We start from the raw sequence: 14,109 nt of genomic DNA on the forward strand, positions 1-14,109 counted from the left end.
TTTCATCCACGTGTGTGTACGGACTCTTTCTTCCTCCAATGCAAAAAATAGTGGCACAGTAAATTTCTGAGGTATAATTTTGCCAGCCTCTAAAAAGTTGTAGTATGAACTCAGACTTGGCTGAGGGTTGGGCTCTGGCATATGCTCTTTCTCCACTTCTTTTGGTGGCTCTACTTCGCCCTCCCTCGGTGGTGATAAGGGTGCTTCTCCTTCCATTCTCTCAGTTTCTTTAAGCCTGGCTAAGGTTTCCTGTAGAGCATATTCAGCATCCTATAGCTGAGCTTTTGTAGTCAATTGGTCTTGTTAGAGTCAGTCTTGAGCCCTCCATCAGCGATCAAAACTCTTTGCATTTGCATATGTAGGTGTCTCATCAGTGTCAATTTTTTGCATCCCATTAGGCATGCCAAAAACCTGACGGAGGAGCTGGTGTGTTTATACCCCTCTTGGCATTGCTGGCTCAGGTCATTTCAGTCATTAAGCTCTTTTAAGCTTGTCTTGTCTTGTCTTGAGGTCAATTTCCTAGGTCTAGGGTTTTGGTCAAAAATGTCTACAAGGTCATGTTTTGAAGGTCAATAAGTGCTCAGCAAGCCAGAGGGATGATTGTAAAGATATTTATTCGAGATTTTTAGTCTTGTACAGTTAATTTTCACCTTGGATTTAAAAACTCTGTTTTTAAAGCCAAGGTCATTTTTCAAATGTTTGTAAAAAGTGATGAAATTTCAAAAGACTTCAGTGGACAGTATGCAACCCTGGTCCCCTTGCCAAGATCCCTCAGATGATCTACCTGCAAAAAGAATCAAGTCAAAGCACTAAATGAGTCAATTTCAGGACAAAGGAAACCAAAAAGTCAATTTTATAAAGTGTCAAAGAGAAACATTAGAAAGTGGGTTTGAGCATGAAATTTTTTCAAATGAAACTTATAAAAGCTCAATCTCCCTCCTTTCACTCTCATTGTGCATCCAAAATACTTGCAAGAGAAGTTTGAGTGAGTGACAGAGTGAAAGGAGCGAAAGCAGAGCAAGTTCGGGCAAGTGACAGGCGCGCAACCCGTCAGGCTAGGCGCGCGACCCGTCAGGTGCGCACGACTCGTCATAGGGTTCCCTGCAGTGTAAATTTTCAACGGGCGCGACCTGTTGGGCGAGGTGCGCGACCCGTCAAGCTGTCTCCCTTCAAACCTATTTCAAATTTGCTCAAACGCCCTCCAAGCCATCAAATCGCTTGAGGTAGGTTCTCTAAGCTTGGAATGATTGCTGGTTATGGTTGACGGATATTATGAATGTGTTTTTAATGATCAAAATGTTCAAGAGCAAGACCTCGATATGGTTGTATGTTACATTGCAAAAGAATGCTAGGGTTTAATGCTGTTTCATGGTTTTTCCCTTGTAATTATTTTCCTCATTCCCATTTCATTTTCCCTATATTTCTATGTCCATTTCCCTTTTAAATTTGTAAAGCAAATGAACCCTATCCCCTTTTCCCTTTAAAAATAAAAATGAAATCCTAACCCTACTTCTCCTTATGCCCATGTAAACATATGAAATTTGATGATGTATATGCAATGATGTTTACAGTGTATTTCCCTAAATTCCCTGCTGTATACATTTTTTTCCCATTTTCCTTGTAAAAATACCCCTCCCCTATCATTTCCCTCATGTTCCTTGTCCCCTTGAAACAACATACAAATCAGCATTTTATAAAGCAGAAGCAGCAGTACATTTTGTCCACTTTGCTCCTTAAACAATGTCAGAAACCGAAACTTATGAGCAAAGTGATGACCAGTCATCAGCTTCAGAGATTGAGGTACAGAGGAGGCCTCATAAAGGTGGAAAGGGTGGACATCATAAGTGAGAGGAGCCCACCTCTTTAGCAGAGTTACAGGCCTGTCCTATGGCAGTCACATGTTTTCAGTATATGTCTTGCTATGAGTTTTGTGAGAGGATCTCTCGGATTCAGCACCACAGAGAGTTGGCTCGCCTTTTTGTTTTACACTTGCATGACGGACATGTCAACCTTGCAGGGGTGGATTTTACATTGACACCCGAGGTGATCTCACATACCACTGGGATACCTAATGTTGGGGAGGTGTGGAATAAATGCAAGGTGCTGGATAATGTTCACTTTGAGCCTTTTGTCTGGCCACCATTCATGAGACATTTGGCAGGTGTGTTTCCATTCAGGTTTCTTAGGAGCAAGTATGCTCCCATGATGAGGCTCATCATGCATTATTTTACTTGTGAGGGAAGATTTTCACAGGTATATTCATATCATATTTGCCTCTTGATGCACTTCACCTGAGTGAGGATGATGAACATCCCTGTTTTCTTCTATCAAAACATTCAGAGGATGGTGCCCATGTTACAGAGGAAGAGCCCGGCACAGCAGTACAGGAGCCTTTATCATTATGGTTTGATTCAGCTAGTAGTATTGCATCAGTTGACTCAGCAGGGCATCTCATGGGAGGAGTTCATCTCTCATGAGTTTTTCACAGCACCACCCTCGCCACATCCTGAGATTATTCATGAGGAGGGAGGACCATCACAGTAGCATGATATCCCCTGGACTAGCCATGTCAGCTCTCCTCTGCTTGTCACTTATCAGAGAGGCCAAAGGGCCTTATTTGCAGCAGCTCGGCGAGTATTTACTCCACAACAGGTGGAAGGGGTCTCGCCTTCATCATCAGCTCAGCGAGTGTTATCTCCACATCAGGTGGAAGGGGCCTCGCTCTCTTCAGCAGCACAGGTAGTACAGAGGGGCAAGCAGCCCAAGATTGATGAGGGGCCATCAGGAGTTCCAGATATTGAGCTTGTTGATCTTGAGGCCATTTCTTCGAGCCAAGAGGAAAAGGAGGTCATTCAGCATCTCAAAGCTGAAAATGATGCCTTACAGAGGAGATTAGAGGGTGCACAATGGACCATTACATACCTGGAGCAGCGCAACAAACAGTTGGAGGAGGAGAAGGCACTTGATGAGCTATGGAGGATTCATAGTGATCGAATCTTGAACCGAAGAAGACCCGGTGACCCATTGCCCGTTGACCGAGAGTCCATGCTCATCCAGGTAAATTCACACTTGGAGAGGTTTTTGGCTAAGGCCAACCAAGAGAAGAAATTTTTGAGGAACATGAAGAACCACTACTGGGCAAGGATGCATGTGTGCAAGGCAAAAATGAAGATGTTTCAAAGGCGGTTGACCGAAGCACTAAAACGGAGAAAGAGGCCTAATCCCCTCTGTATCTTGGCTGAAGCTTCACTCAAGGATCAAGGCACTAAATAGCCTAGCCACATCACAAATCTCAAGAAATTTTGAGAATTTTGGGTGAATTTTGGCATTTTTTGGCAATTTGCAGGTTTTTCCCATTAACGGGTCTCACCCCCCGCGCGACCCTTCATCATGGCAACTCCATTTTGCAAAAACTCAGCATTTCCAGATTTGTCATGAGAAGTTACATATGCTCATCAATGGAATTGAGATTTTATGAAGTTTTAGGCCTCCAGAAAAAAAAAAACTAGCAAAAAATGACTTTCTGCCACTTTTTTGAATTGCAGAAAGCAGTCTTGGGAGATTTGAGTTTTGACAGGGAAACTGAACTCCAAATTCAGAAATTCTAGTTGGGTTGGAAAGTAGACTCACAGAGATTTCCAACAAGCCCACTTTTACTCAATTTGGCCACATGCAAGTGCCCCAAACATGGCTCCAAAGGCGCGCGACCCGTCAGGCAGGGGCGCGCGACCTGTCAGGCAGTTTTGTCTAGAAATGCACTGTACAGCCCAGAAAACGCAGATTTGACTCAGTTTGACTTTTTGGGATGAAATGTGATTCTCTTTGATGTAATTATTGTACTTTTTAGACACTTTTACTCTTATGTAACACTTCTAGAACATTCATTCATGAAAAGGGTAAATGTTAAGTGAATGAATTGGTTTCCAAGTTTATAGAGGCAAGTTGTTTTGACTTCCTAATTTGTAGTGCTTAGTTTAGAAGTGGTTGAAAAAACTCCTAGGATAGTGAGCTCGACCCATGGAGGTAGGGAAAGAGGTTAGATCATCTATATTATGTACTTTTTTGTTCATTTTCATGGTTGGACTCTTGAGGGAGAAGCTATCATTGTGTTATTCATTGTATCTCTGTAATTTTTGGCTAAGGAAGACCAGGGTTTTGCAGTCCTCTTTGGGATTCTTGTGGACTCATGTGTTGATGGTGTGTTTCTCAATGTACTTGTAAGCTTTTTATGTGATTCATTTCCTTTCTTTTACTTCTGTACATTAAACAAATGAAGTGTTAAAGTAAGAATTCATGCTTGCCATGCTCTGCTTTTAAGTTTATTTAATTTCAATGTTTTCTTCTGTCTAAAGAGAATTCAAAGTTATTGTTTGCTCTCTTTAGATCTTCATCTTTCATTCCTGACCATCCACCTCAGTTAAAGGCATCAACGCTGTCTCCTACCTCGCCCCAAGGAACCACCTGCAGAAACTGTGTCCAATCCCCGCACCCAAAATTGCCCTCTCCTCAATTTTCCACCAAAAAACCCAAAAAACCCCAAATTAAACTCTTTGATCAGTTTACTAGCCTAATATCAGTGTTACCTTATTGATCATCTCATCTATTGAAGATTTTACCGAGATAGACCGGAGAGAGCCTTCCCCTGCCCCGTAGGGCTAGCTACGAGGCTAAATGGTTTGATGTTGCCTTGAGGTTTACCTTTCTCAGCCTGAGGTGAAATTTCAAGCGCTAACAGGTCTAACCTTTCTTTCCAATTAGTTTTCTTCGGGCTCCCCCTCTCATAGGTGACTGATATCCTCGAGGGGGACTTTTACTTGGGCGAAGTAGGGGCATCTTCGATAATGATTGGGCTGCTGGACGGAGGCTATGGCTTGCCCGTCTTTATTCTCACACTTCTTCTAGCTTTAAAATATAGAGGGGTCTCCCTCTTTCTCTTCTCCTTTGGCTTAGGAGGTGTGCTGAGGGCAGCCAGCACAGCTGCTACCTCCCTTGCAAGAATGTCAGCTTTCTTCTCCTTGGGTTTCACTTTTTCAGGGCTTCCTGTAGAAGACCCCGTTTTAGTTGATTTCGGGCTTCCTGTAGAAGACCCTTTTTCAGTTAATTTCGGGCTTCCTGTAGAAGCCGTGTTGGTATCATCCCATGACCCCCTTTTTCCTCCTAAAACATATCATTTGCCCATTCCTTTTCATCATATATCTCTTAGAATCCTTGAAAATTGATTAGTTAATAGTCCTATAGTTATTAAAATGCATTGAAATTGATTTAGGAAGTTTATGTTAAAGAATTAGAAGTTTTTGGTAAAATGGTTACAAGAAGTTCCAACATCCTGTAATTGGCTCATTGTTTGACATGTGGCACACCAGCTAGGCTAGAGCGAAAGGCATGGATGAAAAGTAGAATGTCCAAGCATGGACAAACACCTATCCTACAACAGAATCAACCCTCCTACATGCGCGGTCAACACGGGTCAAAGCATGGCACACTGGCGACAAAGGCAGCAACAGTGGCGCATTCTAATCTGATTTAGCTTTTGTTCTTTTTGAAATCAGTTAGGATAGAAAAATTTTGAAAATCTCGATGTAGTAAAAGCGGCAACAGCGATATTCCGAATGTACATTCATTTTCGAAATGACATTGTTGTAATAGACATATGTAAATACAGTTCAATGTAATGAACGATAGTTAGTAGTTGTATCATTCTGAAACAGAGTTTTTGAACTTAATTCTAAGAACCCAGTTGCAGTTATGACTCGTGTCTAGTGCATTGATTTGATATTCGGTTGAACATAGTCCAGTATACCTCTGGAACGCGGACGGGCCCTGTGTTAAACCGATATACTGTCCTTTTCATTTTATTTTCACTTAGGGTATTATATGGTTTGCACAGTAGTTACGATTGGTTTCCGATTTCAATAGCTCTTGATTTCAATTGAATGTATATGGTTTGCGTTTATGGTAATGATTGAACAGTCATCGCTGAGATCTTGAAGCGCATCCTGTAAGGGATTCGATCCCTGTGTGTCTTTTAAAAGCAATGTCATGAACTTTATTTTTATTTCAAAATCCATTTATGATCTCTGTATATTTTTACCTTGTGTAAATATTAGTGAATGTTGGGTGTTTGCAGAATAAGGGTTTTATGTGTGATGTCTCTGTAAGGAGATCAAAAACTTGGTTTGCAATGATACACAATGTTTAGGTTCAGTATTTAATTTGGTAAAAGAATTTAGTGATAGTATTGCAATCAGGTATGTTAGCAGAGTGACCTGAGTGTTTGCATGATAGGTAGCATACCCCAATCTTCTGTAAGGAAGTACTGTGACCTACATTATAACCACTTAGCCAACAATCCTTTATGTCTATATACTTTAGACGCATGCCTCTCTCTCCGGCAATGGCGCCAAAATGTAGTGTTCTAGCTAGGGTACTAGACTAGACTATATTTATAAAACAAAAAAAATTTATAAAACAAAAACTTTAAAAAAATAATAATATATATATATATATATAAAATAATGGGTTAGATGTGAAAACCAGCCTCTGGCACACTCTAACCCCGAATTCCTACTTGAAAACCAATTCGTTGGCGGGTATGAATTCTCTTTCTTTTGTTCACTGTTTGATTTATTAGCTGAATCATGACTTGAGGACAAGTCAAAATTTTAGTCGGGGAGAGAGGCATCAACATTTTGTTCTTTTATCTCTCCATTGTAAATTCTTAAAGATTTCTTATCCTATATCTTGACTGTAAATTTCCAAAGCAGCTTGTTCCAACATTCCGGACTTCAATAAATAAGTTGTTTTGTCATTGTTTTATCTCAGAGGGACCTGGTTATAAACATTATGCAGGGGGACCTGTTCTGTCCAGACATTTATGCTACCAACACCAGCAGTAAAGGGACCTGTTTAAGACACCCAGAAGGGACCTGTTAAAGAGATTGACACCAAGGGCTACTTCAACAAAGTTTTATCAAGTTTCTACAAGGATTTGGGCACCAAGACTCCATCAAATGCCCAAGTTCAATGAACCTGTGTACATATAAGGAGCTACATGAACATCTTCAAATCTTTCTCAAGGGACCTGTTACATCTTCAAATTTTTTTAAAAGGACCTGTGCATTCAATCTTTCTTAGAGGACCTGTTACAACAAGCAAAAGAATAGTCAAAAGGGACTAGTCCTACTCAGCATGTCAATACAACAACAACCAACAAAAGAGTAATATGTTTCTTATTCTTAAACATTTAATTTCTTAGATTGATTTTTAATGTAAATTTGATGACTGTGAACTGTTATGATTGATTTCAAGGACATCTACATTTCCTATCATCCCTTATTCCACCGATTCTCATCATTTCTCATACATCAACCTATTCATACTTCTAAACCCATTACCAACACATCAACCTTGTCATACATCCTACAGTCATACCAACATCCTCCATCTAACCGAATACCAACCGAAACGGGACACGTGGTGGATTGTGTTTTTAAATAAAAGGAGAAAAGAAACAAATGTAAAGCAGCCTGGATATTGTATTCCACACGGACAAATCATGACTCCACCACCCGACGTACCCAAGGGATTCAAGGGACTCCCCGAAATCATACCCAACATTATATATATATGCTCCCAACGCTCTTATGGTGACATCTATGCAAGCGTACAACACCCCTCTGTTCTAAAAAAATGAATACGCTATGAGTAAGTACAGCTGGTTATCCCACCATCATTTTCGGGTTGTCTTACGTTGGCATTTGATTTCTCGTGACTTTCAAAGTAGAATCAGAAGCAGTGAGCACCGAAAGAAGTATTACCATTTGGGTTCAACTTACACAGTGAGGATTGGAAGCAGTGAGCGCCGAGAAAGGGAAATATAACCACTCTGTTTCGACTCCCACCACAGTCATGAGACAATCGACCGACCGAGCATCATATTGAAGATTAAGGGAAGCGATACACCAGGTAACAAATTTGAAATTTCTTTGATTGAAATTGTAGAAACATAAACAGAGAAGGGTTAGAGCACGACCCTCTGCCACTATGACTAATAGGGTCGAGCCGAGTGTGTTCGAAAGTTCACAATATCATGAAGATTGCATTGAAATTCTTAGAGAGATACAGTGGTTACCATTCTTAGAAAAATTTCATGGAAGTAATGAAGAGGTTACCAAGAAATTTGCTTTCACCTTCAATGGAGAAAAAGCCCTGATCGGTAACTTCTCATTCAGGGTTTCAGAGGATACTATAGCTCAGGCAATAGGGATTAGTCCAGAAGGGGAGAAGTATTGTAAAAAAAAACAATTTAAAGAGAAATCGTGGACGCAGTTTATGTCTAGATCCAGAGTCTCATCAGTCAACTGGAAGAAAGGTGTTCCCAGAAGTTGGTTGATGCATCCCTGGGATGAGATGGTCTACATCCTTAAAAAATTCATAACCTGCGAAGGCCGTTACAGTATTGTCTATCTATACCATATTAAGCTACTGCTCCACTTGAATAAACAATGTGTTATCAGTCTACCATATTTTCTATTACAAATCTTAACCAAGATGTCCAAGACTATCCAGAAGAAGAAGGGGAATGAAGACAAGAGCCTATATCACTTTGGCTTAATTAAAATTCTTATTGAGCATGAATTGCAGAGAAGAGGGAAACCGTGGAAATAATTCCTAGCTGCTAATCAAATTAGAGATGAGGAAGATAAAGAAGAAGTGCAAGAGGACTCAGGGTTCATGAAGGATATTGATGAAGAAATCCCAGTATCCAAAGCCAGCAAGGCACCTCTACCTGTGGGCAGCCTAAGGACCAGGAACATGAGGAAGGAAGATGCTAAGAGGGCCGAACAAGATAAAATTTTCACCACTTACTCACGAAGAAAAAGGAGGACACCAAAAGCCCAGCTACAAGAAGACCAGCTTGAATCCAATGCACCTGCACAAATGGATGTTGAGAGTGGTGACCACTCACTACCAGGACTAGAAGTTGATATAGAGGTAGAAAGTAATAACAAGCAGGAAAAATGTTCACCACCTCCCATTAAGAGACAGAAGAAATTGGAGAAACAAATTGAAGAATTAAAGGAAGAGCTCATGGAGGCTAATATGCTAGAAAAAGTTATCAAGAGAGAAAATGAAATGCTCCGGGCGCAGAGTAAAGAAACTCAGAAGAAGAATGAAAAGTTAAGGGAAAGAATCAGTGAACTGGAGGCTGAGCAAACTGAGATTTCTAACTGGGCCACTAAGTGGTACAATCAGAAGAAGACCCTCAAAGAAAAATACAAAAGGTTAAAACAGGAGCTCAAGGGTCAGAAAGATAACCAGGTGAAAAAGAATGTGGACACATTACTCAAGGCAACAGAGATCCAGGCAGGGACAGAGTTCAAGGGAAGAACTTCGGGGATAGCATGAGGACATGCTAATTCCTTAAGTCGGGGAGAGATGTTGGTATCATCCCATGACCCCCTTTTTCCTCCTAAAACATATCATTTGCCCATTCCTTTTCATCATATATCTCTTAGAATCCTTGAAAATTGACTAGTTAATAGTCCTATAGTTATTAAAATGCATTGAAATTGATTTAGGAAGTTTATGTTAAAGAATTAGAAGTTTTTGGTAAAATGGTTACAAGAAGTTCCAACATCCTGTAATTGGCTCATTGTTTGACATGTGGCACACCAGCTAGGCTAGAGCGAAAGGCATGGATGAAAAGTAGAATGTCCAAGCATGGACAAACACCTATCCTACAACAGAATCGACCCTCCTACATGCGCGGTCAACACAGGTCAAAGCATGGCACACTGGCGACAAAGGCAGCAACAGCAGTGCATTCAAATCTGATTTAGCTCTTGTTCTTTTTGAAATCAGTTAGGATAGAAACATTTTGAAAATCTCGATGTAGTAAAAGTGGCAACAGCGATATTCCGAATGTACATTCATTTTCGAAATGACATGGTTGTAATAGACATATGTAAATACAGTTCAATGTAATGAATGATAGTTAGTAGTTGTATCATTCTGAAACAGAGTTTTTGAAATTAATACTAAGAACCCATTTGCAGTTACGACTCGTCTCTAGTGCATTGATTTGACATTCGGTTGAACATAGTCCAGTATACCTCTGGAACACGGACGGGCCCTGCGTTAAACCGGTATACTGTCCTTTTCATTTTATTTGCACTTAGGGTATTATATGGTTTGCACAGTAGTTACGATTGGTTTTTGATTTCAATAGCTCTTGATTTCAATTGAATGTATATGGTTTGCTTTTATGGTAATGCTTGAACAGTCATCGTTGAGATCTTGAAGCGCATCCTGTAAGGGATTCGAACCCTGTGTGTCTTTTAAAAGCAATGTCATGAACTTTATTTTTATTTCAAAATCCATTTATGATCTCTGTATATTTTTACCTTGTGTAAATATTAGTGAATGCTAGGTGTTTGCAGAACAAGGGTTTTATGTGTGATGTCTCTGTAAGGAGATTGAAAACTTGGTTTGCAGTGATACACAGTGTTTAGGTTCAGTATTTAATTTGGTAAAAGCATTTAGTGATAGTATTGTAATCAGGTATGTTAGCAAAGTGACCTGAGTGTTTGCATGATAGGTAACATACCCCAATCTTCTGTAAGGAAGTACTGTGACCTACATTATAACCACTTAGCCAATAATCCTTTATGTCTATATACTTTAGACGCATGCCTCTAAGCTTACGCATCCTGGTCGATAATAAATATAGTCTAGTCTAGTACCCTAGCTAGAACACTACAAGCCGGTTTCGGTTTTCCTGTAGAAACAGGTGTCACCGCTTTTGTTTGTTTTGCTGCATGATTTTTACTTTTTGACTTGGTTGCAGTTGCTGTCGAGGCACTTTTGCTGATGTGGACCTTCTCAGCCTTGTCTACTCTGCTTTGCAATATTTTCTCTCTTACCGTCAAAATGGGTGTGTCATCCTTCTCTTTGGCACCCTTTTTCTCATGTTTCTTCTCTTCTTTTTTCTTTTGTTCCGTGGTCGTGGTCTTCTGGCCTTTTTCTTTCTTCCCTGCGGACACTGACTCTTTCTCCTCACTGCTAGATGAACCGAGCTCTTCGGTCAGCATCTTTATATCACCATCCTTGGTCAAATTTCTGAAGGCTTCCCATGAGAGAGGAACCTTGTATGTGTGGAGTGCATCCTCCACGAGGATTTTGATGAGTCCATGGTGGGCTACCTGGTCTGGTGTGCCTTCTTTCAACTTGGTGGCACACTCAATCAGAGACTGTAGTAGAAAGTAGGAGAGACTGAGTTTGTTTTCTACAGGTAGGTCCATCTGATGCCTTAATTCCGTGAGTAACCGAAAATGGTACCCATATACAATGCTAAAACGACCTTCGCAGGTGATGTACTTCATAATCTGCAGGCTAACTTCACTCTACGGTGGCAGTAAACTAGTTCTACGAACCCCATTTTTATCTTCTGAGAATTCCTCCTCTGGTGGAAGAATTCTTTCTTAGCCTGTAGGCCCAATTTCCTTTCTTCTTTATCCCATGGTAATCCGATTGGGAGCTCAGTAACTCAGCTGATGAATTGTGGGGTGAGTCTGAGACTCAAACCCCTGAAGTTAATGGTGGCCAATGTTTTGGATTTCAGCCTCAGAGCTTGCAAAAACTCCTCTGCCACCTCGTCGTCATAGCCCTGCAATTTGTCACAGAAGGATATCCATTACGCTCGCGTGAAGAGCTCCACCACCTCAGGATTTTCTCTTAACTTTGTTGAATCAGTTGGTTCCCCTTTGATGAACCCACCCGGCATGGTGAAAAACTGTTGCATTAGCTGGAGGTGGCGAATGCGAAAGAAAATTGGCCTACTGGGACAGAGCGTAGAATTACGCCTATGTCATGCATACAATTCACGAAGCTTATCTTCCGAGGACCTTAACACAGGTCAATTATACTGACATCCTGTAGGATGATAATTCATGCAACGACAGACAATATTTGCAAAAATTTTCTACGACCAAACTGTAGACGTCGATTCTGCCACCCTAAAAACCAATTGCATGGAGAGTTCAGGCTTACCTTTTTAATCCGCCACCTTTTGACGTGAGGAACCCGATTTCCTATAGAAGCAACTTTCTTGTAGAAGCAGCGCGCAAATTCTGGAGGATACTGCAGTGGGTCTGCGCTCTTGGTGTTGCTTAAGAGGCGTTCGAACGGCCAAAGACTTGGAGTGTCAAGCTGCAGAGGGATCCGGATGATCACCCGAGTTTCAAATGGTGAATGATAAATACGTGGGGTGGCAATCTAGCCGATTAGATTTGAATTCGGCGGAATCCGTGGCGCGGGGGTGAGCTGTCCCTGCCAGACCATTGGACGACGTCACTCCATCATTCATCTGCGAGTTCCCTTACTGCCGCATAATTCCCCGCAGATCCGCCGCTGTCACTTCTGTTAAAACTCGTTTTTCCCGACGGGATGGCTCTCACGTGTGCACTACCCGTTCCTTTTGCCACGACCACTGCCCAAACATCCGACTAGACCACTAACTGGTCGACGTGGCCAGTCGAATGGCCATACAACCGCTCAACCCATTCACTTCACACTTGCAAACATTTTCAAAGTAAAATTCATGCAATTCGATGGAAGAAAGGGTCGAGGCACTTACCTGTGCAGCCGCAACATGATTTTTCAGGCCCTTGGACGACGATGAGTGGATTTATTTGCTGCTGGTGGATTTGCACTGGCCCGAAGGTTCATATTCACAGGCCACCGACGATGAATTTGATGCTTCGGCTGCATGCACCCGTGTTTTCATTGCATGTGTCAAGCGCTTTGAATGGTGTACACTCTAGCAGGCTTAACTGTTACGGGACTCCTGCAGGATGTCCTGTAGCAGTTTTTCCTCCTCGGGTGCATGCTACACAACAAAGGTAGTGGCGTCACGATCACGCTCACAGAGCTCATGGATGGCTGGGATGGATATGGTATGACATCTCAGTGTTTTTTCATTTTAAAAATTGCTTTCTCTTGATAACTCAATGATCTGCTTTGATGGTGCAGGTAACTTCATTGCATGTCGACAGGGGTGATAGAAAGAGGTGACAACAGTGTGTAAGGGTGACAATAGTAGCTTGCATGCGTCCAAACCGATCCTTGGTCGTTAGATCTCCTCATACAATGAATTCTGGGCCGTCCCGAACTTCTACAGGAAGTTTCATGTAGAAATACAGAACTTCCTGTAGAAAGTTTGCACCTTCCTGTAGAAAGTCTGCACCTTCCTGTAGAAAGTCTACATCTTCTTGTAGAAGACTTAAGCTGTGATGAAATCGTGCCAATACCTTGGAGAAGATGAGTATTCTTGGAGGAGGTGCTGGTGAGGTCTCCTGGCAGCATGATAAGGATCCTTGGCTTTGAGTTGAGAGACCTCCTCTCCTTCATAGAACACCTGCAACCTGCATGCATTTTCACATTATAAACTTGTTGTCCCTGTCTTTTTTGCTTATTGTTTTCTCTTTTTTCTTTTCTTTTTTTTTTGAAAGATAGCAGGGGCGCCTCAATGAGGTTTTCACCCTTGCCATCTGCCTTAAGCGCCTCAGAGAGGTTTTCACACAAGGATCTTTTTTCCAAATCTTTTTTGCTTTTTTTTTTTTGAAAGACAATAGGGGCGCCTCAATGAGGTTTTCACCCCTACCACCTACCTTGGGAGCCTCAGAAAGGTTTTCCCCCAAGGATATTTATTTATTATTATTATTTTTTTTTTTAGATCTTTCAGGGTATGCCCAAAGCAGAGGCAGAACCCTTCTCTATGACCAACACTGATTTCTCCATAGTTTTGATGAACTCTTGTCTTGAGAGAGGTTTCCTGTAGATCTTCAATCGATGCCCATTGACAAGCATGGGGATGGCTTCCTCATCAACGGTCCGAATAAGAACAGATCCATTGTCATGACATTTTTCCACTGCATATGGTCCCAACCATCTGGTTCTCAGCTTCCCCTTGAAAACTTTGTGCCTGGAGTCATACAACAGTGCCCAATCTCCTGGCTGGAATTGCTTGTCATTGAGGTATTGGTCATGCCACACCTTTCTCTGAAGTTGAACCACTTCTGAGTGAAGGAGGGCCTGCATCCGGTGCTC

The sequence above is a fragment of the Pinus tabuliformis genome, chromosome 3_1, assembly GCF_031772625.1.
Source record: "Pinus tabuliformis cultivar Carrire ecotype Pingquan chromosome 3_1, CPIR1, whole genome shotgun sequence".
NCBI classification, from domain to species: Eukaryota; Viridiplantae; Streptophyta; class Pinopsida; order Pinales; family Pinaceae; genus Pinus; species Pinus tabuliformis.